At 43.8% G+C, this 25,785-nt stretch overlaps 1 protein-coding gene across 1 annotated transcript in view; it reads left to right on the forward strand.

Moving 5' to 3' along the window:
• The first annotated feature begins 1,006 nt into the window (after positions 1-1,006).
• The window catches only part of MCOLN3 (mucolipin TRP cation channel 3), a 589,861-nt gene continuing 565,082 nt past the window's right edge, over positions 1,007-25,785 (forward strand). Inside the window, exon 1 of the mRNA XM_085602079.1 lies at positions 1,007-1,094. The gene's annotated coding sequence lies outside the window, so the exon portion shown is untranslated. The remainder of the gene's footprint in view (positions 1,095-25,785) is intronic.

Below are 25,785 nucleotides of genomic sequence, written 5' to 3' on the forward strand. Positions count from 1 at the left end.
TCAAATCTATCCTACTCCACTCGACCCCAATTCACTACACTCCACTCTTCTCCAATCTACCCTACTCCACTCTAATCCTTCCCACTCCAACCCAATCTACCCAACTCCAATATATCTCAATCTACCCCATTGTTCCCCAATCTACCCACGCCACCTCACCCCAATCTATCCTTCCCCATCCCAATCTACCCCACACCACATCAATCTACCCCACTCCCCAATCTACCTTACTCTGCTACACTCTAACCTACCCCAATCTAGCCCACTCCAAACTACCCCAATCTACCCCACTCCACTCCAATATAGCACACCATATCCCACTCCATGCTACTCCAATCCTATTTACCCCATTCCAATCTACCCCACTATAATTTACCTAAATCTACCCCATTCCACCTCAATCTCCTCAATTCAATCTTCCCCACTCCAATCTACCATGCTAATCTACCCAACTTCAGCACTCCAATGTACCCCACTCCACCCTACTCCATTCTACCCCACTCCACTCTATGCCAATCTACCCCACTCCACCCCAACCTACCGCATTCCACTCTGCCCCAATCTACTCTACTTCAATCTACCCCACCTCACGCCACTAACATTTAGCCATGCTGATGAGCAGCCAGACTGGTGTACAACGTGGCTAAAACACATTGCCAAGCCCAATATCTCTTGCATAGGCAAGACCTATTCTCTTTGCCAATGCTTGTGTTAACTTGTTTTCAGTTTTTCCATAAATGCAGTTCGGGGTTGTTCTTTAGAGTCCGTCCTTTGCTCGGTCGCTGTATTTCCCTCTCATCTGTTGGAATTTTGAGCTCCACGGCTTAGAGGCCGAGGCTGTTCTCTTCCTGTCCTCGGTGCGGTGTTGTTAGAAGTGAAACATTCCAGTGACACACACGTGCGTGGCTCAGACGGGCGGGAGGGGGAGCCCGCGCCCACTTGTTGCTGCCTTGTCATCTGATTCCGGCCGCGGAGAGTGCGAGGGCAGAGCCGTGGAGAGGGACGGAGACAACTCGGCAACAGGCACCATCGGGATACCCGTGCCCAGCTGCAGATCTGATCCTGCAGAGGTCGAAATCCGCATCCGGAACAAGGTGGGTCTCTTTTTATTACGATTTGTGGCCTCAGACGGCCGCCAAACTTAACAGGCCACATAATTAACAGGTAGCTGGCTTGTCATCAGCACCAAGTAAGGTCATGTGACCACTTTTACACTGAGAGTACTGTTTTAACAGAATGTGTGAATGGGAGAGATTAAGTCCCGTCCGCCTCTGCAACGTGTGGCCCTGATAGCAATTTCGTGTGGAAGGGAGATTGTGAAACAATGGGATAAAACTACAATTTCACCAAGACTCCTAATTAAAATAATACAACCTCGTCGATCGTAGGGGCTCCGATGTCCGCATCCTCACCCAATCCATTAACGTCCTTAAAATGCTACTGGATTCATCATGATCATGAATGGTGTGTGGAGTGTGACATTAGATCTTCAAGTGCCCAGCTCCACTCTTAATATCCTAGACATTTCAAAGTTTTATTGATACTCTCTTTAGGGTATTTAAAATGAGGGTCACATGGCTGAAGTCATGAATTTTGCCCCTGCACAATTTCTGAAAATTTATGAGCCATTTGATAATTACGTTTGTTATTTTTTGCAAGCATAGGGGTGAAATCTTTTAAATCCGGGGAGGAGTGGGGAAATAGGCAACTTCCCATTTTTGCAAGTATGGGTCCCAGTAAATGCATTCCACACTCATGCGTTAAAGGTGTGTACGTTTTTATTTGAGATCCAGTTGTTGCACAGTTTCCAAACAATGTGATACATATGTTCCTGTCTAGACATCTCTCCGTGCCTTAGAAGTACTGCTCAGTTCAATATTTCTAGGAAGGAAGCACAGGACACAGCTTTGCATAGAGACAGAACGAAGATGGGTTAAACGAGGCACACTCAATACATAGACATGTCTCTTTGCACCCACTTTAGGGAGATTTTATAGTCATTTCGTCAATTTAAGGAGATCTTGGGGTACATTTGGAAAAAGGAGATTTGTTAGTTAACTAGAGAGACAGCTGAGTAAAGCGGAACATAGGTTGTCTGTAACTCTAGTGCTAAATAAAGTCACATTTTGAAGAGTAATAGTCATTTCATCCGCAGTCCGTGAATGATTTCATTGTTCTTGCCCAATATTTTTCTGAATCTTTCTATTCACCAATACATCACACTGAGTGTCGTTTATCACACCTCAGGAGCATCCATCTTCTACCCTATATGGAATATCATAATCGTCACTACTTCAGTGTTTTCATCTAGTTTCTCTGGAGTGGCGCTGACATAGACGCATGCTTTGTGCTGCCCCAACTGAAGCACCTATGAACTTATAGTAGAATATTGATCTTCACATAGGGAAAGCAAAGTCCAATTTAGGCACTCCCTGTGAGCCACCTACATTAATTGTTCTTTGAAAGGCTACATTCCATGCTCAGCACTTTTAATGTCAGGGAAAGGGTCACACCCAAACTCTCCGCTCAGGTTTGGATGTGTCATGTCCTTAGCTAGGATTTTTTTACCATGGAAACATCGAGGCATGTTTACAACAGACACAATCCGGCACCGCAAGCCAGTTTGCTGCACGATGCCATAAGGAAAGTGCTGCGATGCATTGTATTTATGGCAATACGATGCATCCCTGTCCTTTCTTTTGCGCCGGGGCGCAATTGACTGTGTAGCGCCAAGACAGGCACCCTTGCACCATAGTGCATAGTGGGGAGAGGATGTGGACTGACGGCTAGACTGCCAACTTTGGTGCTGGAAACCGAGGTTCGAGCCTCGGGGTCACGTCCACATCCTGTGATTCTGGGCAAATCACTTAATCTCCCCGTGCCTGAATGTGTCCTTATGTAACGTAACCGGTGCTCATGTAAAGCGCTCCAATACCTTCGGGTCGAGTTCGCGCTATATAAATCTGCATTAAAAAAAAAGTGTCTGCATTGTAGGAATCATTGTTTTTGTCCAGGAAGGGGAACCTTCATGCACAAAAACAATCTATGGAGGTGCTTTCCTCCTTCTATGTATGCTGCAGAATGCGGCACACATAGAAAGAGGAGAAATAAAGACATTTATCTTCGCTACGCCTCCCTGGGGTGACGTAGGCTTTTGATGCATTCCCAAGTTTACAAGTCCTTGTACATTTGGGGCAGCATCAAAAGCCATGAGTTCTGCATGGGAACGCCCACCGCAACGCCCATAGAACACCTCTTTGATGCAGAATAAGGCAACGCAGTGACATGCGCGGCTTTACCTTATTCCATATCTCCAAGGCCATGAACAGCCACACAAAGTGGCTTTGCGTGGCCTCGCATATATGAATCTGCACTCTGCTCCACCGCTACGTCAAAAAAATGATGAAGTGGCCCCTTGTAAATATGCCTCACAGAATGTTCCTTGTATTTTTAGACCATGCTGTTTCTTATTAATGGATACCCTAGAGGCGTGCTCCTTGAGTGAACACGAGGTCCCACCACGAGGAAGACAGCTTACTCTTGTTTACATTATCAAGAGCTAAACCGTTGATGTACTGTGCACACAATGTGAAATGCTAAGTTTCTCTTGTAACTATTTTTCGGTGAAATGTTTTTCTTACCTTCACTGTATTCTTTGCCAGTCTAGGCAGATGAGGGAGAAAAGTCAGATCTCACAAACCAAGTCCCTGATAGGTTTGTTTGGAACATGGAAGCAGGAGTAGCCATTGAAAACTCCTGCAGAATCAAATCGTTATAGCACACACAACTTTTCAGGAAAGTTGCACAACCCGGAAACGTTTGTAAACATACACCAATGAATTGTAAGAAATGTTAGTTTAATTGTGTCTCTATTGCGGAAAAAGAGGAAAGCGTTACATCCAAGCACAAGTGTAGTTTCTCATTGATCTCTTTGTAGACGATATTTCCATGACCAAAACTAGCCAGCCATAGACTAGGGGTTTGAGGTTGACGGATAGGGTTTTGAGGTTTGCAGGAACTATCAAAAAGATATTTGTGAATCAGATTTACATTTTTTTATTGAATCGGGCACCAACTCCATTTTATCTGATTCCTTCTCAGTATCATTGTAGTTTACAATTTGCAAAACGGTCTCCAGCACTGACTATCAGCTTGGATGTGGAGTGCACAGCAGAAAGACTGCCCCTTTTTTATTTTTGAACATTGTATATTTCACTTTGTGTATACTGTGCAAGTGTCTTGAGTACTTTATATGCACACTCACAGAATAGTGGCATTCTGTTTGCACCGAGTACTTCATGTGCCTCAGCAACATTATTACATGCATTGTGATGCGCTACCAATTGTGCACCTATTGTACTACCAAACGGATTACGCAATGAATATGAGCAAGGGCAGTCAGAAATGTATGCTTTGAGAAACAGCACAAGTATTTAATCAAGGATTTCAAACTCGTTTCGTTTTAAGCAAAGTCAACATTCTTTATCGCTCTATTGATGATCTGCACTTCTCTTTCCTCCCCAGTCCTCATCCTGTGAGTGAACTGTAATTAAAGATCCGCCTCCAGTCTTCCAAGTGTACCCTTTTATTATCTCCCTGTTTTCATTAAAGTAAACCAAACTAGATTCTGATCACTGCAATTATGTGTTGAATGGAAACAATGTGGTGCATATAGAACAATGGTTTCAGTGTTTGCTGGCTCAAAGTTGGAAATTGGAAAAAGGCCTGACATTGACAAGGCTTTGTTGTGTATGGTAGCAAATGGGAACATTAAGTTCCTTTCCTCCAAAGTAAGAGAATTATAGAATGGTATATGTTGATAGTGAAGTATTTTTTACCAAGAGATTTCAAGTGTCATTATAGATAATAAGAGCAGAGCCTGAGTGACTTTGCCTTCAGGCGTAATCCAAGGTGGAAAACCACTTGTTATAATAATAACTACGTGTTTGAAATGGGATTACTGGTTATGTTATGTTATTGACATTTATATCGCTCGCAGCTACTCTGAGGACTGTCCCCGTGTGTGCCTAAAAGGTAGACTGACAGCATCTGTTGGGAATTATCTGAAGAGGAGTGTCTTCAGTTTCTTCCTGAAAATACTCAGGGAGTGGACAGCACGAAGCTCCACCGGAAGCTGATATCAGGCTTTAGCCCCTAGATGGCCCAGAGAGGTGCCACCTGATTTCTGTTTACGGGCTTTAGGGACAATCACCAGAAGTTTGTTCGAGGAGCAAAGCTGCCTGGCAGGGGAATAGAAGCCAAATCTGGATTGAAGATAGGCCGGGCCATAGCCATATAACGCAGAGTGCACTGTCACAAGGGCCTTGAACTTCACCCTCATACCCACTGGGAGCCAGTGCAGAGCGTATAGATGGGGTCTGACACTGGTCGCTTGGGAAGGTTGAGCAAAACTCTGGGCACGGCATTCTGGATCACCTGTAGTTTCTTAAATAGGTGGGCGGGCAGACCGACAAAGAGAGCGTTGGCATAATGTATGCAGGAGGTTATCAGAGCTTGGATAACCGTTTTCCTAGCAAAGATAGGGAGCATTGAGAGAATCTTTTTGAGAGATTTCAGAATACTAAAACAAGAGCCCGATAACCTTTTAATCTGTGGACCAAACGAGAGTTTAGCATCGAACCAAATGCCCAGATATTTTACCTGACCATTGTGTGGGGATGTAAGAAGGAATTCATCCAGCCAGAAGGAATGTCAGAGTTGCAGGGAGCAGTTCCCAAAGAGGAGAATATTTGTTTTGTCCATGTTACATTTCAGTTGTTCTTCAGCCAACCAATGAAACACAGCAGAGAGACAGGTTTTAGCCTGAGAGCAATTGGTCTCACTGTGCATGACCCGGTAGAATAGCATCTGGGTTTCATTAGCGTACAGGATCACGTTTGCCCCTAGATCTTCGTCCAACTGAATCAGGGGAGACATGTAGATGTTAAATAAGAGAGGGCTCAATATAGAGCCCTGAGGAACCCCCATATTCAAGGCTTTGGGAGAGACTGCAAAAGGAGGGATCCAGACTTGCTGGGATCTATCCGCCATATATGAGTCACACCACCTCCAGGCTAGACCATCGACACAGAGAGTTTGAAGATGAGCCAGTAACAGAGCATGGGGTACAGTATCGAATGCCGCAGAGAGGTCCAACAGCACCAGCGCAGCTCTGTCACCTGCATCAAGGAACTCCCGAATGACTTCTGATATTTCGACCAGAACTGACTTTGTGCTATGCTGGGCTCAGAAGCCAGATTGAGCAGGGTGGAGAAGTCTAAATCTCTCAACAAAGCCAGAATTTTGAATACTGCCAGAAGAAGCGAGATAGAACAATAGTTGGAAGGTAGAGAGGGGTCCAGAGACTGTTACTTGAAAAGAGGAATGATCATGGCCTGCTTCCAGGCCACCAGAACCTTGCCAGAGGAAAGTTTAAGTAGCGTATTTACGGCAGGGTTAATGATTTCAGCTGCTTCAGTCAGCAGCTTGGACAGGCAAGGGTCCTTCAGGGAGCCTGATTTAAGATTTGGCTACGGTATGCACCCAGACTAGGCAGCAAACACCACTCTAGTCAGGGTAAGCTAGATACACAATAAGATAACCTGTGCTCACCCTCTGGTAGCTTGGAACAGGCCTATTCGAATAGGCAATGTGTAAAGTATTTGTACAACACACACCCAAAGTAACACAATGAATATAGCACAAAAAGACTCCACAGAGGTTTAGACAAATAGATTAGTATATTCTGAACAACAAAAGACCAAAACGACAAAAATCCAATGTACAGAAGTTAAGATATTGAACTTTAAAGGAATAAAAGCAGTGAAGTGCTTAGAAGCAAGTAGCGCTAAAAAAGGTTACTTTAGGTTGCGCTGGACCAGGGAAACTCAAAGTTCAGGATGACCTTGTGGAAGCGCAAGGACCCATGCATGCTTCAGTGAACAAAGTACCTTTCCTAGTCGCAAGGAACGAGATGCATCGATCTTCTCCACACAGTGAAGGCGATGCGTCAGTTCCGAAGATAGGTGCTGAAGTCAATAGGCATCAGGTGATGTATCGATTTCCGCCATGCAGTTGAAGGGATGCGTCGATCTCACTAAGCTGAAATGGCTGTAAGACACAGTCCGATGTCTCGATCTCTGGAGGCAAAGATCTGGTTCTGATTTTCCTTTGGGCCCACTTTGTTTCTTCATTAGTTTTACGTATTAGGCGATTTAAGTTGCCACTGCATTGCACAGCCACACAAAGTACATTTGTGTTTTGTGACATTATGTTGTTTTAGAAATACACTGTACATGTTATTTGTTATTCAGTGACTTTTTCTGAGATTTGGTGTGAACATTTTATTCAAGGTCGAATAACATGGTATGCTGCTTTCTTAGACCCTTTCAGCAACATCTTCAGTTTGGTTGTTCATTGTGTACAGCCTGCTAATAATGCTGATTATGTTGCTCAGTTATGTTTGTTTACTTATCACAGCACAACTGCTCCAAAATAGACTACAATAGTTTCAATAAATATATTGTAAACTTCCTTTGGGTCTTTCTTTTGCTTACTATGGACATGCATGAGTGAGAAACAAAAGGTGATGATTGGTTTACACGGTTATCTTGGGGACTAGAGGTTCATGTTCTAGGTTTTCCAAAATCACCTGCTACTCTGGAGAGGTTAGGAGTTCAGGTGAGGCACTGTGAGCTAGTCGGATTTACGCCTACTTGTATTGACGTGGTAGAGAGCCTCAGTCCCCACATTCAGATGTCCTGTTATCCTAAGGAACAGTTCTGCTTTCAGGCAGAATCCCTGCAATAATGCGATGTGCTGATTTTACACCCACAATCCAGTTGATGCACCGTTTCTGCTACACGTGCCGAGATCCATGTTGCAAGTATCTAGGCTAAGTCTTTTGTATCTGAACAGGCCTTGATGAGTCGAGAATGTGGTAATGTATCTCGATTTTTCGTGAAGATCCAATTGGTGATAGCCCTTGTTAAGGTCTAGTTTTGAAAATATTTGTGCACCATTGAGTGACGCAATCATGTCGCTAATATGAGGCCCCGGGTGTCTTTCTCTCTCAATGGCGGTGTTGGGTGCCCTCATATCTACACAGAGGCGCATTTTGCCAGGTGAGCCCTTCTTAGGCACAACGACCACTGGAGAGACCCAGGGAGTGGGTCCTGACGTTCTCTCAATTATGTCAGCCTGGAGAAGATCTTGCAGTTCCTCCTCTACAGACTGTTGAAGGTGAAATGGAATTTTCCTGTGATGTTGTGCTATAGGAGTCACTCGTTCGTTTATATGCAATCGAACTTGGCAGTGAGTCATCTTTCCAAGTCCAGTGAATAATTTCGGAAATTTGTGAACTATGTTAGGTTCATCATCGACTTTATACAAAATGTCCACTAGTCGAAGTCGTTCCGCCGTGGGCAAGCTAAGAAGACAATCCGCTTCAGGACCATCAATGATGTGAATGTGGGCTGGAATGGTTCCGTCCTTGTACGTGAGATTGGTCGGGAATTGTCCTAAACACAGAAGAGGTTTCTTGGACATTCAAGTGTACACCCGTACATTGGCTTTATGCAAGTGTGGTGGTGGACTAATTTTCTTGTATTCTGCAACTGAAATATAGTTGAGAGATGCTCCAGTGTCCAGAACAGATTTGGCCCAGTGTGTGTCCATTTTAATATCTAGTCGCGGGTATTTCTTCAGCCAGTCTGGATCCACAACCATGCAGATGTATTCTTCACTGTCTTGCGATATTGGTGACAGCGACCTTGACTCACGAGATTGTGATCGCCGGGATCAATATGTCCCATAAGACTGACGACTGGACTGTGAAGAACCAGTAGAAGAATCTCTGTAGTCCCACACTGCTTTGGCATGGTGTCGAGTGTTGGATTGCCTGGATTGTCTGTAATTGTCTCGGCAAGTATCTTTGCGAGGGGCTCTGCAGACGTTCTCATAGTGGTTGTCCCGGCCACACTTCCTGTATTTTTGGCCTAATGCAGGGCATGTCTCCGTGTGAGGGAAGTCATATCTACAGCGATAGCATTTAAGTTGACGCTCCTGTCGTTTATCAGTCCGGCTAGAGTTGCGACGCCAACGACTTGTATAATGAGACTGAACTTTGGGTCTGGATGATCTTTGTTTTGCAGAAGAGGACCTGTTGGTGTTACTGTATTGGAGCCGAAATGCTTGTTTCCGTTTTTCGCCTCTTCCAGCTTCCATTTTCTTGGCATGTTCTTCTGCCTGATCATGTACTCGCGTCATTTCTTTGATCTCATCCAGAGAGTAGCTTTTCTTTAGTAGACGTTTGCGTAACGACTCAGACTGGCATCCTTCTATGATTCGCAGGCGAAGGGCGTCTTCCGTCGAGAAATAATCAAAATCACAAAAGCGGGCCAGGCGTCTAAGTCGCATGATGAAAGTACTCATCGGATCGTCTTTTTCTTGAGAAGCCAGATTGAACGTATATCTTTCATAGTCAACGTTCCGTTTGTGAAGAAACTTTCTGTTTAGTGCGTCACGCACATTGGCATAGGACGAAGCAGCGTCAGCCGGAAGTTCCTTTATATTTTGACCAACATCTTTCCTGATTAGATTGCGTAGCGCAATCAGTTGCTGCTCCTCCTCGGCATGCCTCTGTCGTAACGTTGGCGATCCAGACATCGCGAATGAATGTGGTGAAATAAATGCGTTTGACGGATGGCCGAATTGCAGGGTCCTCCCAGCGCCTGCCACACGGTTTAACACGTTACCGTCCGCACCACTCGTTAATCGCGCTATAATGTAGAGTCACGAGCAGGGCACCTATGAACACGGGCAGTCCACCAGCTACTGGAAATGCACGTATTGCCTCTTGCCTCAATAGGCATCAAGGGCAGGCAATCAGATGAGCTGGCAGTCCCATAAGGCCATTAATATTTCTTTGGAACATAATATAAGGCTCCTGAAGCTCCTTAGACAGTCTTTTGCCAGTGCTTGTTGAAGTTTTCAGCAGACGCCTGACCTCAAAACGGCCGCCTGGCACTCCTCGCAGGGGATTGGGTGATTGGGTGAGGCACCTGACTTCAAGATGGCTCCTCTCGAGATTTCGGGCTTGAAGCATTCAGTGTGCGCAGCTGCAGGGAACAGACGGACTTCTGTACCTTGAAAGAGACGACCCCAGACATCGGGCACAGCACTGGACTCCGCACTCCTCCGTAGGCGGCACGGGCACTTGCAGCCTCCGAGCACGCGACCAGGGTGGTCTCCCGGATAGCGATCCGTATATCGCGCCTCCTCCTCACCAAACGCGACCGGGGTGGGCTCCCGGATCGCGATACCACCAAAGCCTTTCCAGGGATGCATGCGACTGGGGTGGGCTCCCAGGGCGCGGCGGCGGATCTCCCAGCTCCGAGACAGCGGAGCGAATTTCAGCACGGCGGGGTGGGCACCCGGTCCACGACTCTGCACAGCTACGAGGCAGCGGAGCACACGCACGTCAGGATACAGCTAGGCAGCAGGCACAGTCGTCGCCAGTTGTACTGTCGCTGCGCCACCACAAATGACGCAGACACTCTTATTATTCTTAGGAGCTTTATTCTCTTGCCTCTGAACTCCTCTAGCCTCTACTCTATACTGCCTACTCTTTCGCTCCTCCTCTTCCGCCACCCAGCTCTCCTCCCCACCTCTTAGCATCATGTGCCGGTCCTAGCGGCCAGCACATATTTTAAGCATTACAGGCACCATTGGAGTACCCGTGCCCAGCGGCAGAGCTGATCCCGCAGAGCTCACATTCCGCATCCAGAACAAGGTTTGTCTTTTTACTACCCAGAGCATTGGACAGCTGCCTTACTAACCAACTCCAGAAAATTAACAGGTAGCCGTCCTTGTGATCGGCACCTAGTGGGATAATGTGACAATTTGTTCACCAAAATGCTATTTTATCAATAAATGTGAATGTTGAACTTGTGTTTATGTAGAGCTCACTAACCCTGACGAGGTGCTTTACACTAGGCAGCATTCTATTTTGAAACTCAAGTATTAAAATGATGTTTTGCATTTTTTCTAAGCAAAGTAATTGATGCACATGCTTTTGTCTGAATTCTTTATAAAGCAATTCCACTGAAGTAAATATCTCCAGGCAATGAGCACAGAATATGGCCCGATTACTAGTTTAGGCATTATTTATCAGACATAATACATAATGATACCACAGGGTTCGCTATTAATCGGTAACGATACCACGGGATACTTTATTTATCAGGTGAGATAAAAAACACATATCACGGGTTTGTGGGGACCAACATGCGGATTGTGCTGTTTTACACACTACAACCTGCATGGTACGATAAATACTGTACAATTTTCCCTGTTCAATTTCAGCAAGCTTAACCTGTTGAAATTTAACGACAGCTGAGGTATTTAACGGATCCAATAGCTATCGTATTTGTGAAATACAGCCAAACTGATAATTCCGATCCATGGGTAAACAGGGGTTTACACACTGATTGAAATTTACTGGCCCACTCTTAATCAGGGCCTATGACTATAAAAATAGTTTAAAGTGAAATAAATAAATAGTATTGACTATATAAGCATTTCTAATTTGCATAAATCTCAGGGTCATTTTGTAGTAATTTTATGTCCTCCATGAGAGCAAAGGGCGGATTTTGAAAAGGAAGATTGTTAGGTAACCAGGGAGACAGACGGGTGAGGGGAAGGTGGTTTGTCTATAACTCTAAGAGGAGTTGAGGGGAATGGGGACTGTCTGTAACTCTAAGGGTAAATAAGGTGAGATTTTAAATGAAGATGCTATTTAATCTGCAGTCAGTGAATGATTCCATTGTTCTGGTTCAATTTTCCAAGTGTATGCACATTGAAATATACATCAGTGAACTGATTCCATTGCTATGATTTTGTGTAGTCTATCACATATCAGTAGCATTCACCTCATAATTTAAATAGCCGTTGCTGGGTCATCCCCAAAACTTTTGCCTTCACCCTCCACTTTCTACTGAACTTGTTTTTGTTGACTTAGGACTCTGTGCACTTTACCATTGCTAACCAGTGCCAAAGTGCTTCTGCTCTCTCCCATACCATGGTTGAATTGGCTTATACTCAATGGTTTATTTAATTTACTTATAAGTCCTCAGTGAAATGGTACTATGTGTACCCAGGGCCTGTAAATCAAATGCTTCTAGTGGGCCTGAAGCACTGGTTATGCCACACACTTAAGTAGCCTTTCAAACATGTCTCAGCCCTGCCATTGCAGGACCTGTGTTCAGGTTTAAACTGGCAGGTCAGCCTGGCTAAATAGACCCTTTAACCATGCTGTGTGGAGAGGCGTTTCACTCTAAGCCCAGTCGCACAGCCCCGTTTGCAGGATTACAATAATATTCCAAATGTTTTTCATGGTATTCCATTTACTCTGTATTTCATCTCCAGTTTTTTTAAATATGCTTTTGCATAATTTAATCCACATGTCAGGTGTCATGCTCTCTTTAAGCTTCAAATGCTCAAGACGTGCCCATCCAGACTCTATCAAGAACACAAAAGAAATGCATGATTTTATCCATACCAGTGTTCTTTATTTTAACCCAATGCATTTCGAGCTACACAAGCTCTTCTTCAGGGGTAACTTCAAGTGTTAAAAAAACCACCATTATTCTGTTGTATTTCATTTAACATTTGTAATAATCCATATTATAAATTTAACCTCAATCTCATTCTAAAATTAATAATTTTATACAATCTGTATTCTTTACTATTAGTGTTCTTTAATAAACCAAACAACCCCCAAGTGCAAATCTTATTGAATTCAATGTTTTCTCAACCCCGTGACAGTTGTTTTACCCAGCTCCCTGCTCACTTTCACGCTACGTAATTGCAACTGAAAATGCCCAACCAAACTCCCCTGTCTTTCAAAGTACCATGATTCTCCCCACTGTCGTTCTCCATTTCCCTGAGCGCAAACTTGCACACACAGCTCGCACTGCATTCACTCTATCTTTCTACACTGCGTACTTTCCAAATTGTCTCCACTCACATAACTTGTATCCTTTGCATGCAAAACTTGCTTACACCACTTACTCGACATTCACATTATCTCACACTGCACACTTTCAACTACAAATTTACGATTCTGCCTAACCATTTCTAAATTACTACCACAATTGTGCTTCATTCACTTTAACACCATCATGCTTGCGCTATTCACACTGCATTCACGCTCACTGATCTCACTCCCCGACTCAACCGATCCTTAATCACACACTCACCAATCCTTCCATGTTTACATGCTTCAAACTTCCCCTAATCCTGTACGCTACGCTAATACTGTCTCACACACTCATAACATTCTACAGTCACAACTCTCACTAATTTTCACGTACCTGCCAAAGCTGATTGCCACTTCCGTCCCTACATCCATTTCCGTAACAGTGTTCCCTCCCCCACAGAATCATTCATTTTTAACCCAACAAACCTACGCCATAATCCTTCCCTCATTGGTGCAAACAGAATAACCACCTCCTACTCCCTCAATCTAATCACAGTGACTACAACTCCCATACCCCGATGGGTCCCCGTGATTTATACAATTCATGTCGCATCCCACCACCTTTTGCTGAACATTAAATAGACCCTTTGCCAGGCTTAAACCTTACTTTTGAATACATGTAAGTCACCCCTAGGGTAGGCCCTGACAGCCTAAAGGGCAGGGGGCAGTGTATTTAAAACGCAGGACATGTACTTTTAATTTTTACATGTCCTGATAGCGGCAAACTTTTAAAATTGTTTTCCTCTACTGCAAGGCCTATCTCTCTCATAGGAAAATATTGGAGTTGCCTTTTTACATTTTATATGTGTAATTTCAAAATGGTAAGAGATAACCAGTTCATGTTTGGTGTCTCTGAAATCGCCATTTAGAAAGCTGGCATTTCGTGCCTTAGCCATTTGGTGTCTGCAGCCTGTTTCTGAGTCACATAACTGGTGTAGCTGGCTGACAGTTGGGCTTTGTGTAATACTCCTTAGATGCTTAGCAGCTTAGGTGTGACTAGATGGGCCATCACTGGCAGGATGGGTGGGAGGAGTTGGGCCCAGCCCCACTTACACCTGAATAGGCTGTCTCCAGTCTCCACATAAAGGGCTGCATGCCCCCTGAAGTTAGTCTGGAACCAGGTTCAGGAAGGCAGGGCATCTGTGCATTTCAAAGGCATTCCTTTAGAAGCTTCTCTCCTCTTCAAAGTCACAACTGTGTATAAAAGAAGGACCTTAGACATCAACTCTCTAGTACACTTCTGGACCTGTGGATACTCTTCCAGCACTGCTGTGTTGCTACAAGGACTGCTGGACTGCTGCTCTGAAGCAACTGCTGCTGTGTTGACCGGCTGCGTGCTGCCCTTTTGCCTAGGGAAGAAGAAATGGATCTGCAACTTAATCTTAAACACAGGACCCCAGAGTGACTCCAAGGGCAAGCCTGCATGCCTCTATATCTGAATTTCAGGCACATAAAAGGCTCCCCAGCCAGATCCTGGACTCAGCTGCAGTGACTTCTGACCCCAAGCAGTGCCCCTCAGGTCCTGGACCCTTGGTGTGGCTCACGGACTCATAAATCAAGCTTTTGGGCTCTTCGCGAACTGGCCCATTGGCACCGAGACTGCACTGCTCGATCTGAGAGTTAGTGTGAGCTGCCACCAACCCGTCTATTAGCACAGCAAGCATTTATCACCCGTGGGGGACCACCACCGCAAAGCACCAGCCCTCCCATCTGTTATACCTGGCCTGCTACTCACACTACACTGACCACAGCCCGCGACACTCTCCAATGCGAAATAGACTCTTGGCACAAACTTGATAAGGTGCTATTTTACTCTTTATTCTAAAATTGGTAACTCCGGTTCTACTGATTGGATTGTCAGTTTAGTCTTGTTTTATTTATTACACTTTGCTCTGTTTTTCTAAAATAGTGTGGGCTCTATTTTGTGTGGTGTTTTTCACTTTATTACTGTTTAATGTGTTGCACAAATACTTTATGCATTGCTTCTAAGTTAAGCCTTCTGGCTCTGTGCCAAGCTACCAGAGGGTTGAGCACAGATTAGTTTAGGGTTGACTTGTGCCTCACTTTGATAAGGATTGTGGTTGCTGCTTGACTAGGGCTCATACCCCAGTCAACCAGTGACTCAATTTGTTACAGCGGTTGTATGTCAGACTACTGTAGCCAAAAATATAATTTGACATAAATGTGAGGTGCTAAATGAAAAGACATCATCACATTAGTTGTAGGTTTTCTAATATTAACTCCAATGAGGCAAAATATTTGTAAACAAAACAATATTTAGAACATTTATGTCACACACCAATCTGATGCCATCTTGTGTAGCATATCCTCACAATATCTCTCCTTTTAAGAGACAACTCAAAACTTGGCTGCTTTCCACTAGCTTCTCTGGCTTAGGCTCTAACATACAACATATACATTATGCCTGATCCGAACATAATTGAAACAACTGTGACCATATCACAGGTTATTTGTCTTTGGCTAGAGTAGCCAATTTATAGATTTTTATAAAAGTGTTAGACCCATTTCAGGAGGAAACAGGGTAGATGGGAAACAGACATTACATCGCATGCGTTACAACGCATGCGATTTCAACACGGTCGTTACGTCTGCGTTGTTACATCGCAGTACATTACAATGCAAGTCATTACATCGACTTGCTGCAGGGGGTGCGCTAACCTACGGAATAGTATAATTTACTATTCCAACACCTTCCCTACTGGGGCGCACACTGAGGTTGGAAAAGTAAATTGTACTACTCCTAAGTCCATCACGCCCCCCTACACCAAGTTAATGTAACAACTTGCTTTGTAATGTACTGCAATGTAACAATTTGGTAGTTGTAACGCCCACATTGTAATTGCATTTGTTGTAAATGCATGCGATGTAAGGTGCTATATTCGGGCAGATGGGCTTCTGGGCCCAACCAAGGTGATTGAGTGTGTTTGTCACTGGTGTCCAGAGGTTCCTCCTACTATGGCTCTGGAAGCTGGACCAAGTCAACCCTTTCCTCACTTGACTCTCAGAGTAATGAGGATGAGTAGCCACATGTTTCTCAGGGAGGAAGTGTGGGAGCAAGAGCTCAGAACTCAACAGTGAACCAACTGACACAATAACATTGTCCAGCCCAGTGTTTGCATATTTGTAAAAGCTAGCACTTTAATCATGCAACAGAACTACATTGTACACAATTTAATTGAATTTGTGACTACTGCCTTTCCACTATTCTCTCGCGACCAGAGTGATCCAAGTAGCTACATTCCCCAGTATTTCACGGTAGAAGCATGAATTTGGGACAAGTACAGAATATGTCAGTATTACTCCCATGGTTTTAGATGCACAGCCTAGTTGAATAATTCTTACCCTGGGTTTAGTTTGAGTAGAAAGTCTCAAGTTCACACAATTAATTCCTTATAGTGTGTTCCAGTATTATCTTCTGGTGGCATGCAAAGTCCTGTGCTACTTGCTCAATGATCTCGAGGTCATTTTTTTTTAGCAGGTTTAGGCTGCATCCTCATATGTGGCAGCCTCACTTCGGAACAAGAGTCATTTATGAATTCAGCACAGAGGGTCCTGACATAATAGCACAGCATCTCCAGCAGTTGCCAATTAGCTCCGGTTACTTTCACCTGTGGTGCTGGCAGAAGCTGCACAGGCTTGCGGCCCACAGCAGCTGCCAGCTGACATGGTAGTACTTGCATTATGAATATCTTTGGGAAAGTTCTCAGTCTGAACCACCTAAAGAGACTTGGAGACCTCATTCAAAGGTCACTCCTTGTTTCACTCTATAATGTAGTCTGCTTTCTCATGGTGTTCCTCTCCCCAGGAACAGTATGAACGTTACCTCCTGAACAGTCGTTCCTTCTGCAGGACCTAGCACACTCCTTCCATGTCCCAGAAGGCAGGTCAGCTTCTAGGTACTAGGCAGACCCTCAGCTCCTCCAGCAGAAAGTTCAGACTTCAGGGCGATGTCCTCCACCCCTGGTAGTCTGGCTGTAAGGCAGTTGCAGGCAGTGGTTACACAGCAACTCTTAAGTACTCTGAGAAGCACTCCTTTCCTTGATCAAGAATAAATTGGGACTAAGACGAAGTGGGGTTGCTAGGATAAATACATTTTCCAGACATGGAATGTGGATTCTGTCTCATGCTTCAAAACTGGTTTGAGTTGGTTTGCTTTTCTGATGTTATTTACAGACTGGTCTCCAGACAAAGCTTTTGTAGAAAGTGATGCTTCTCACAGCTGGTGGTCCAAATAGGAGTACCCACAAAAGGGGGATAATGAAGTGTGAAATCTCTGGTCCTGGCTGTCATCAGCCTTCCTGAATCAGTAACCAGAAACAGGCAAAACGCTAGAAACACTCCACCCTAGAAACATTCTAAGCTTGAACAACAAAAAAACGCAGACGCACCCCTCACCCATACTGTCTACTAAATGACAGTGTTCAGGAACACCTAATCATTAGCCCCTTGCTAACAAAGTCTTCATCAAATTCATAAAGGTAGCACTGTCTCCATCTTCCTTACTTCAATATCTGGCTCTTCATCCTTTAGCCACAGGAATATAGGCAATACACTTCCTCTGTCTGGGTAAGCTGTGCTCATCCTTCATCTTGTGCCATGCTAAATCGGGGACATCCAGAATGCACCCTACCTGCTTCACTATTTAGACTAACACTCACTTCACGTTATACACCAGGGATAGGGACAGTAGTTTCACATGCATGCAGGCATTCTGGATAGGGTTATATGCTTGTTCATCATGGTGGAGACATTCCATCAAAACAATAATAGAGATCATATATTGATCTTTGCAGAGGCAGAATTCCCTGCTTTCAAAATACTGTAACAATAAATACCTCCGCTGATTTTTTGCATCTGTTCCATGTCCTAAATGAGGATTTTAAAGTGGAAATATAGAACGTTCTTTGTTTTTTTGGATCATGCTTTTTCTTGTTGATGGTGGATTGCAATGAGATGTGAGCCCTTGAGTGATCCCCTGAGGTCCCATTGGTTTGCAGGCAGTAGATTTATGCTGTTATCAAGAGACGTGTCATTGATGTACTATGCAAGCAATGAGGGATATTGAGTTTGTTTTTTCTGCTAGCCTTGTGAGAAATCCTATTTTGTTTCACACATCCTTTGAATCTCTAGAGTGAGTGGAAAATCAGGTCTGAGAAACAAGCCACTGATATGATTAACTACATAAATAAAGTCCTATTCATTTAAAGGTGGTGCGTAAATTATACATTTATGGTATAATTGTGATTTTAGAATTATAATGTTTGTGTATTTTAAGTTTGGTATGTACAGAAAGAATAAATAAAGTTTTCGTAGAGTTCAGTGTCATCGAGGGGAGTGTCATTAAGTGGTGTGTGGTACAGTAGAGTAGGGGAGAGTGTTGTAGAGTGTAGTGGCAGAGAGTATAGTAGTATCGTAGAGTGGAGTAAAGTGGAGTGGCGTAGAGAGTGGTACAGTGGAATAGCAAAGTAACACAAGAAGGGAGTGAAGAGGTAATGCTCAAAAGAGCAGAAGAGGTGGATAAGTCCTCCTCAAGTTATATTGTCAAAAAACAAAGGGATCCACCCTTATGGGAAAGTATAGAAGTGTTCCTCCGGACTACGTGTGTCTCCTACAATGGTGGAAAGCACACAGCTTTGTTTGAATACCCCTCAACCATCAAAAGGACCCTAGATGGCATGCTTCATCATGGGGTCTTCCCGCTCTGCTGTGGGACGGGGCGTGCTGCGACCTACGACTACGTGGGAGCACTGGTTATGAAAAACAATACTATGTGTGGTGTAGGAGTGTGAGTGGAAGGGTCAGTAGTGAGTGAATGGTGAATGGTGAAAAATTACCTGGCTCAGTGAGAAAAATAAATGTTAATGTTCCTTTGAGCTGGTATCGTTAAAAGTGGGGAATGAGATCGAGATACTATGCTTTAATGAGCAGTGTCTCCTGTGTCGACATGTTTCGAAGCCCTCCCCTGGCTTCTCATCAGGACCTAGAAGAGATCCCTTCTACACTCAAATCAAAACAACTGTGTATTTACATATAATTCTAACTAAGTAGTGCACATAAATTTAACATGCACAGTATACTATACCCCAGTAGGTATATTGCTGTATGGTTTTTTTATATCGCCCAGATAATGCCCCATGAGCCTTCAAAACAGGAGGGAAGGTGTACCTATAGTCACACAAATATCAAGGTTACCTACTCACCAGGACACTGCCTCACAGCCGCTCCATGAAATAGCCTACAGTGGTGTGGCTAGAGTGGGGCGGTGTAGAGTGGAGACTGTAGAGTGGAGTGGGGTACAGTGGAGTGGAGTACAGTGGAGTGGCTTAACGTGCATTGGATTAAAGTGTTATATAGTGTATTAGTTTGTTGTTTAGTACAGTGGCATGGAGTGCAGTAGAGTCGAGTAAAGTGTGATAATGTGGAGTGGCGTCTTGTACAGTACAGTGAAGTGGTGTGTCCTAGAGTGTTGGAATGTGTGTTTTATAATGAAGTGTTGGGGCATAGAGTGGACTAGAGGTTCATACAGTGTAGTGTAGGGGCATAGAGAGACTTATACTGTTGTATAGTGGCACAGAGTGTAGTAGAGTCTTGTAGAGTGGATTAGAGTGTGGAAGAGTGGAGTGGTGTAGAGTGGAGTGTTGTAATTTGCCATAGAGTGAGGTAAAGTGTTGTGCAGTGGAGTAGAGTGGAATGGAGTCCAGTGAAGTGGCATAGCTTACAGTGGAGTAGCGTGGTGTACAGTAGAGTGGTGTGCAGTGGGGTTGAGTGGAGTGGTGTGGCACACAGTGGAGTAAAGTGTTGTACAGTGAAGTGGTGAATGGTGCACTAGCGTGGACTGGCATGTTGTAGAGTGCCGGAAAGTGTTGTAGAGTGGAGTGGAGGGCCGCAGAGTGGATTACAGCATTGTACAGTGAAGTGGCGAGGAGTAGAGTGGAATGCAATCTGCTATGGTAGAGTGGAGTGGGATAGAATGTTGTAGAGTTTAGTGGAATGGAGTAGCGTACAGTGGAGTGGCGAAGAGTGCAGTAGTGGAGTACAGTGGAGTAGTTTATCATAGAGTAGAGTACAGTAAGCTGGGGTGGAGTGGCATAGAGGGAGTTGTATGATGTCATAGAGTAGAATAGAGTGTCGTGAAGTGGTATAGAGTAAAGTAGAATGCTGTATACTGGCATTGACAGAAGTACATTGTTGTACAGTGTAGTACTATAGAATGGAGTATAGTGTGGTAGAGTGGAGGGGTGTAGACTATTGTCGAGTGAAGTCTATTGTTGCTTAGCAGAGTACAGTGGAGTGGTGTGGAGTGGAGTGGAGCTGGGTAGAGTGGAGTAGCATAGCGTTGAGTGGCGTACGGTGGGGTGAGCGATGAGTCACACCCCACATAGTGGTTGATCTTTATTTAACTATTGAGGTCCTGAAGAATGCCACATACCCTCACGGGACATTAGGCAGAAACATGTCGACCACATATACCAAGGTGAAGGGATAATCATTCCCCTAGTCACCGCACACTTCTTTTAACACCATACACTTGCCCAGTTTATTAAAATTAGTCTTTATGACAACTGTAATGTTTTTTAGATCACTTTCACTACCCACGGGCCCCCAGAAGCGCATCCCTGTCGTCAGGTGTATGCCCGCCCTCTATCAAAACGAGTTTTTAGAGGGCGATGATGGCCTATGATGAAGCATGTCACCAGGTGGTGTGTGAGGCCAGTCCTTCACTTTTTGTAAGATACCCCCACCAATCATGCATCTCTAAGCACCCGTAGATCACCTCACTAGGAGCAGCCCCACTTGTGGTTAAGCCTACAGTGGAGTGGCATATAGTGCAATAGCATACAGTAGAGTGGCGTTCAATGGACATCCTAATGGATTGGCATAGAGTGGAATATCAAAGAGTAGAGTGGAGTAGAGTCGAGTTATGTAAATTGGAATAGCGCAGAATAGAGTGGCGTAGAGTAGAGTGGCATTGACTGAAATGGCATAGAGTGTAGTGGCGTACAGTGGAATAGCCTACAGTGGAGTGCTGTAGGGTGGAGTGGCATAATGTAGAGTGGGGTACAGTGGAATAGCGTACAGTGGAATGGCGTAGAGTGAAGTGGCATAGAGTGGAGTGGCATAGATTGGAGTGGGGAGTGTCGAGTGGCGTACACTGAAATAGCGTACAGTAGTACAATGAAGTGGCGTAGAGTGGAGTAACGTATAGTAGAGTGGGGTACAGTGGAGTAGGGTGCAGTGGAATAGTTCACAGTGGAATAGCGTAGAGTGGAGTGGCATAGAGTGGAGTGTGGCACTTGAAACAGACGTGGAGTAAAATTGGGTTAACAGATGTAGAAGTAATGTAGCAGGAATACAGACTATGAGGTGTACATGTTAATTGTTTGTAGAATGTGTAAGTAGTGTTAAAGTTATAACTGTTAAAATACTTAGTTTTATGTTGTGCCGCGGTATACCACAATAACTTTGTGGTACACTACAGCATATGCCTATGAGAAGGCAGTATCTGATTGGCTTATGGCTGTCTTTACAAAGCGTGAAAGGCAGCCAGGTCATCTTCATCACACTTTCGCTGCATTCTGCTTTTCGCTGTGTTCTGGGTTAGGGCTTTAGATATAGGTAAGTATTATTTTTTATTCTTGTTCTCTACCTATTACCACTTTATTAAAATAGTAATAGGCAGAGAAATGTATTTATATTTTTCTTTCTATTTTTACCACACTGTATGGAGATCTGTGGTTTAAAAAATCTTTTTGTTTGTACCTCAGCAATTTGTAGGTATTACCGCAGTACCCTGTGGAGTTTTTTGTAAAGAATTAAATATGTTGAAAATTCAAAGTAGTACACTTTATTTATATAATTTAGTGCAGTACAGTGAATTTTGAATTGTTTAACATATATTTTTTTTAAATTTTGTTTTAAGTACCACAGTACTTCCTAGGATGTACCCCAGTATTCCATACATTTGTAAATATACAGTAACTTATAAATTATTTCCCTACCTATTACTGCTTTAATAAAGTGGTAATAGGTAGGGAAAAATATGAAACTTAATGCTTACCTATGTCTAAGGGTGTAACAAAGAACACAGCCAAATGGTTCTGCAAACTACAGGGCTGCCTTTAATGTTGGAAAGACAGTCATTACCCAATCCCATAATGCCTCGTCATTGCTATGTACCATGGTACTTTCGCAAAATACCACAAAAGTTCTAAAACTATTGCAACAATAGATATCATTAAGTTTAAATGCCTTATGCCTTATAACTTAAAAAAATACTTACCCTACTTACCTGTAGTCCCCAGAAGGATCATCTGCATACCATAATCTACAACTTGTCAAATTTCATGCAAAGCCGATTGGGTGTTTGGCCACTACGCGCGAGTACAAAGTCTATGGAAAATGCTTTGGTGCCAAAACGCCTTTTGAGGCCTTCCTTTCATCTTTCAACCCCTTTGATCAATCACCACAGAACTTTGCATCAACCGCCAATGTAGCACAATGTAGAAATAGCAGTAGGTCAATGGAGATTCATTAAATAGGTGCAATGGTCTTAGTGGTCTAAAATGCGAAGAATTCCTATCTTTGGCAACCTTAACCACAGATTGGATCCCACCACTCTGTAATATGTATATATATATATATATATATATATATATATATATATATATTATCTACTGGCGGTCGCCAGTAGATAGTTATAGTTAGGACCGTGTTTCCATAGGAAATCCGCAACATTCTATTTGGAATAACTTTGGCGCCGATTGACGAATCCTCGCGAAATTCTCAAAATAGGTGGGGCGCTCCGCTCCGCTCCTACCCTGAAAGTCTCGGGGGGATTCGTCTAGCGGGGGCTGAGAAAAAGGGGGGGTCCCAAAACGCGTTTTCCCCATGCATTTTTCCATAGGACCTTTAGTCCGAGCTACAGCCCGAACGGCTGAATAGAATTACTTGAAATTTGGTAGAGAGGTAGCCGTCAGGTCAGGGATGTGCCTTTTGAAGGTCTCGTGTAAATCTGTTCAGTATTTCCTGAGAAAATAGCATTTAAATCAATATATATATCTATAGGCGCGCTCCGAGCGCGTACCGTAAGCTTACCGTACGCGCACGCCGCCGTGCACGAGCGCAATTCTGATTGGTTGTTAGATCTCAGTAAACATTCGAATCAGTCGAAACCAGGAAGTGTCGGCCGCCATTTTGTCTCTCGCAGTCTGAGGGGGTGAAAAACAAAGGTGGAGAACGTGAAAAGGGGGCAGGGTGGACAGTTCCTGACCCCCTAGCCTTTGTCAGGGGGTCCCAGAAGGACCCCCAAGGGCAAAAATTAATTTTAATTTTTTTTAGAAAAATCGCCGAATGCGCGTAGCGTACGCGCACGGCGTGAACGGAGAAATTCCGCGATAAAAAATTCCGCGAACTTCGCGTAACTATTCCGCGATTACACGTACCGTACGCAAACGGCAAAAAAAAATTTTCAAAAAGGAAAGCTTAAAAAAAAAAAAAAAATTGTGAGGTAAGGTTGGCTCTTAAAAGAGCCGTTGGGTTAATACAGGGATGGAGGAAAGAAAGAATGGGAATATTATGAGCGTCTACAAACGTGCTGGTCTATCTTATTGTTAATAAGGGAAACACTGGTCTCCCCAAAAACAATAAGACCACAACACGTTGTACACCTCATTGAAACCCTCCGAAATCGAGGGTTAATGTCCAGAGGAGCAGAAGAAGGTGATGCTCCCACCTCAGAGGAAGGGCTCAGCTGAGCTGCCGATGATGTACTCGGCTGAGCTTCTGAGGTTGGGCTCCGGTGACTTACTGAAGAGTTTTCTTCAGTATGTCGAGCAAAGGTCCTGGGATGTTTATCCCTAATGTGTCTCATCATAGAGTGATTTCCAAAGGAATACTTCTTCCTTGGATCTCCTCTAGATAAAACACGGTCACAAAGTGTGCAAGTGACCAATGGAGCATTGACCTTTTTCTGCCCCTCTGGAAAAGTAAAATACTCCCACACAAAAGAATCCTTTTGTTTCCTCCTTCTCTGTCTGATGATGGTGCTGCTAGGCTCACTCTCAGAAGAGGTCTGCTGCTCTGCCATTGTATCTCAATGTCAATTCAGCTCCTTCTCCTAGGGTATCTCAAGCAGTAATGAGGGGAATGGGTGTGGTGTGGGAAGTTTCTGGAACTGAAAGTAGTTTCAACCAATGAAAAGTGTTCTTTGTGGATCACATGACCTACCGTGCGCGCTCCGTAAGCTTACGGTACGCGCTCGTAAACAAGTACGCATGCGCAAACGTGACTCTTACGGAGCGCTTACGGAGCGCGTACGTAAAACGCACTCGCGAATGCGCATTACACACCCCTGTGTAACCGCGACGTTGCTTCCGCGCAACGCGCATGCGTGTACGCGTACGTCACGTACGTATCACGTAAGCGCACTGTATTTATGACGTACGGAGCGCGTAGCGTCAGCTTACCGTACGCGCATGGCAAAAAATGCATAAAAAAAAAAAACTGTATGTAAACATTAATTTTTAAAAAATTAACCATTCCATTATGCAGCATATAGTACATATATTATTTTATACATAGGTTGGAAATTATTTTTTACCAAAAATCTCAAAAAAAAATTGCATTTAAAAAACCGTACAAATTCACAGAAAAAACCATAGGTTTCACACACGTTATAGTTAGGAATTAGCATTTAAAAAACCTTGCAAATTCACTAAAAAAACCATAGGTTTCACACATGTTATAGTTAGCTGGACATTTCACTCGTAAAAAACCAATGAAATTCCCCCGTTATAGTTAGTGCAGGCAACTATAACTCACGCGACCGCAATCCTCTGTTGATGCTAATACTGTATCTTTAGCTATACATATATTACAAATATTTATTTTTCATAAAGACACATATGTCATCAGTGATGTAATATTTGACATCATCAGCAGAGGATTGCGGTCGCGTGAGTTATAGTTGCCTGCACTAACTATAACAGGGGAATTTCATTGGTTTATATGGAATATATATGGTTTATATGGAATATACATATATATATATATATATATATATACACATTACCTACTGGCTGTCGCTAGTAGGTAGTTATAGTTAGGACCTTGTTTCTATTCAAGAAGTGTTTTTTCTTTTGCCAATATCTTTGGCACTGTTTTATGGATGTTCGCAGCAAAAGTTTTCAAAACTAATGGCCCGCTCTGGTCAGCTCCTGTCTTGAAAGTTTTGGGGTGATTCGTCAAGCGGGGGCCGAGAAAAAAGGGGGGTCCCAAACTGCGTTTTCCCCATGTTTATTTCAATAGGAAATTTTGGAACAGGCTACAGCCCGAACTGCTGAAAAGAATTACACCAAATTTGGCAAAAAGGTAGCTCTTAGTTCAGAAAGCGACTTTTTTTTTTTAATGGTGTAAATCCATTCAGTAGTTCCTGAGAAATTCAAAAAATAAAAATATCGATATCTGAGCACCGAGGAGGAGTCGCGACTCCTCCAGGGCACGAGCTTCACTCTGATTGGCTGCCAGCACTCTAAACCAGAATGTGTTGGCAGCCATCTTGTGACTCAGTGACTGAGTCACAAGAAAACAGTGGAAAAAAGGTTGAAAAATAAGAAAAGGGGGCACGGTAGAAACACCCTGACCCCCTAGGCCTGCTCAGGGGGTCCCATAGCATAGCAATGATAAAAGTATGGCAGCCTGCTCGGTTCATGCTCCTGTTTATTTAA

The sequence above is a fragment of the Triturus cristatus genome, chromosome 4_2 (assembly GCF_964204655.1).
Source record: "Triturus cristatus chromosome 4_2, aTriCri1.1, whole genome shotgun sequence".
In the NCBI taxonomy this organism is placed as follows: Eukaryota; Metazoa; Chordata; class Amphibia; order Caudata; family Salamandridae; genus Triturus; species Triturus cristatus.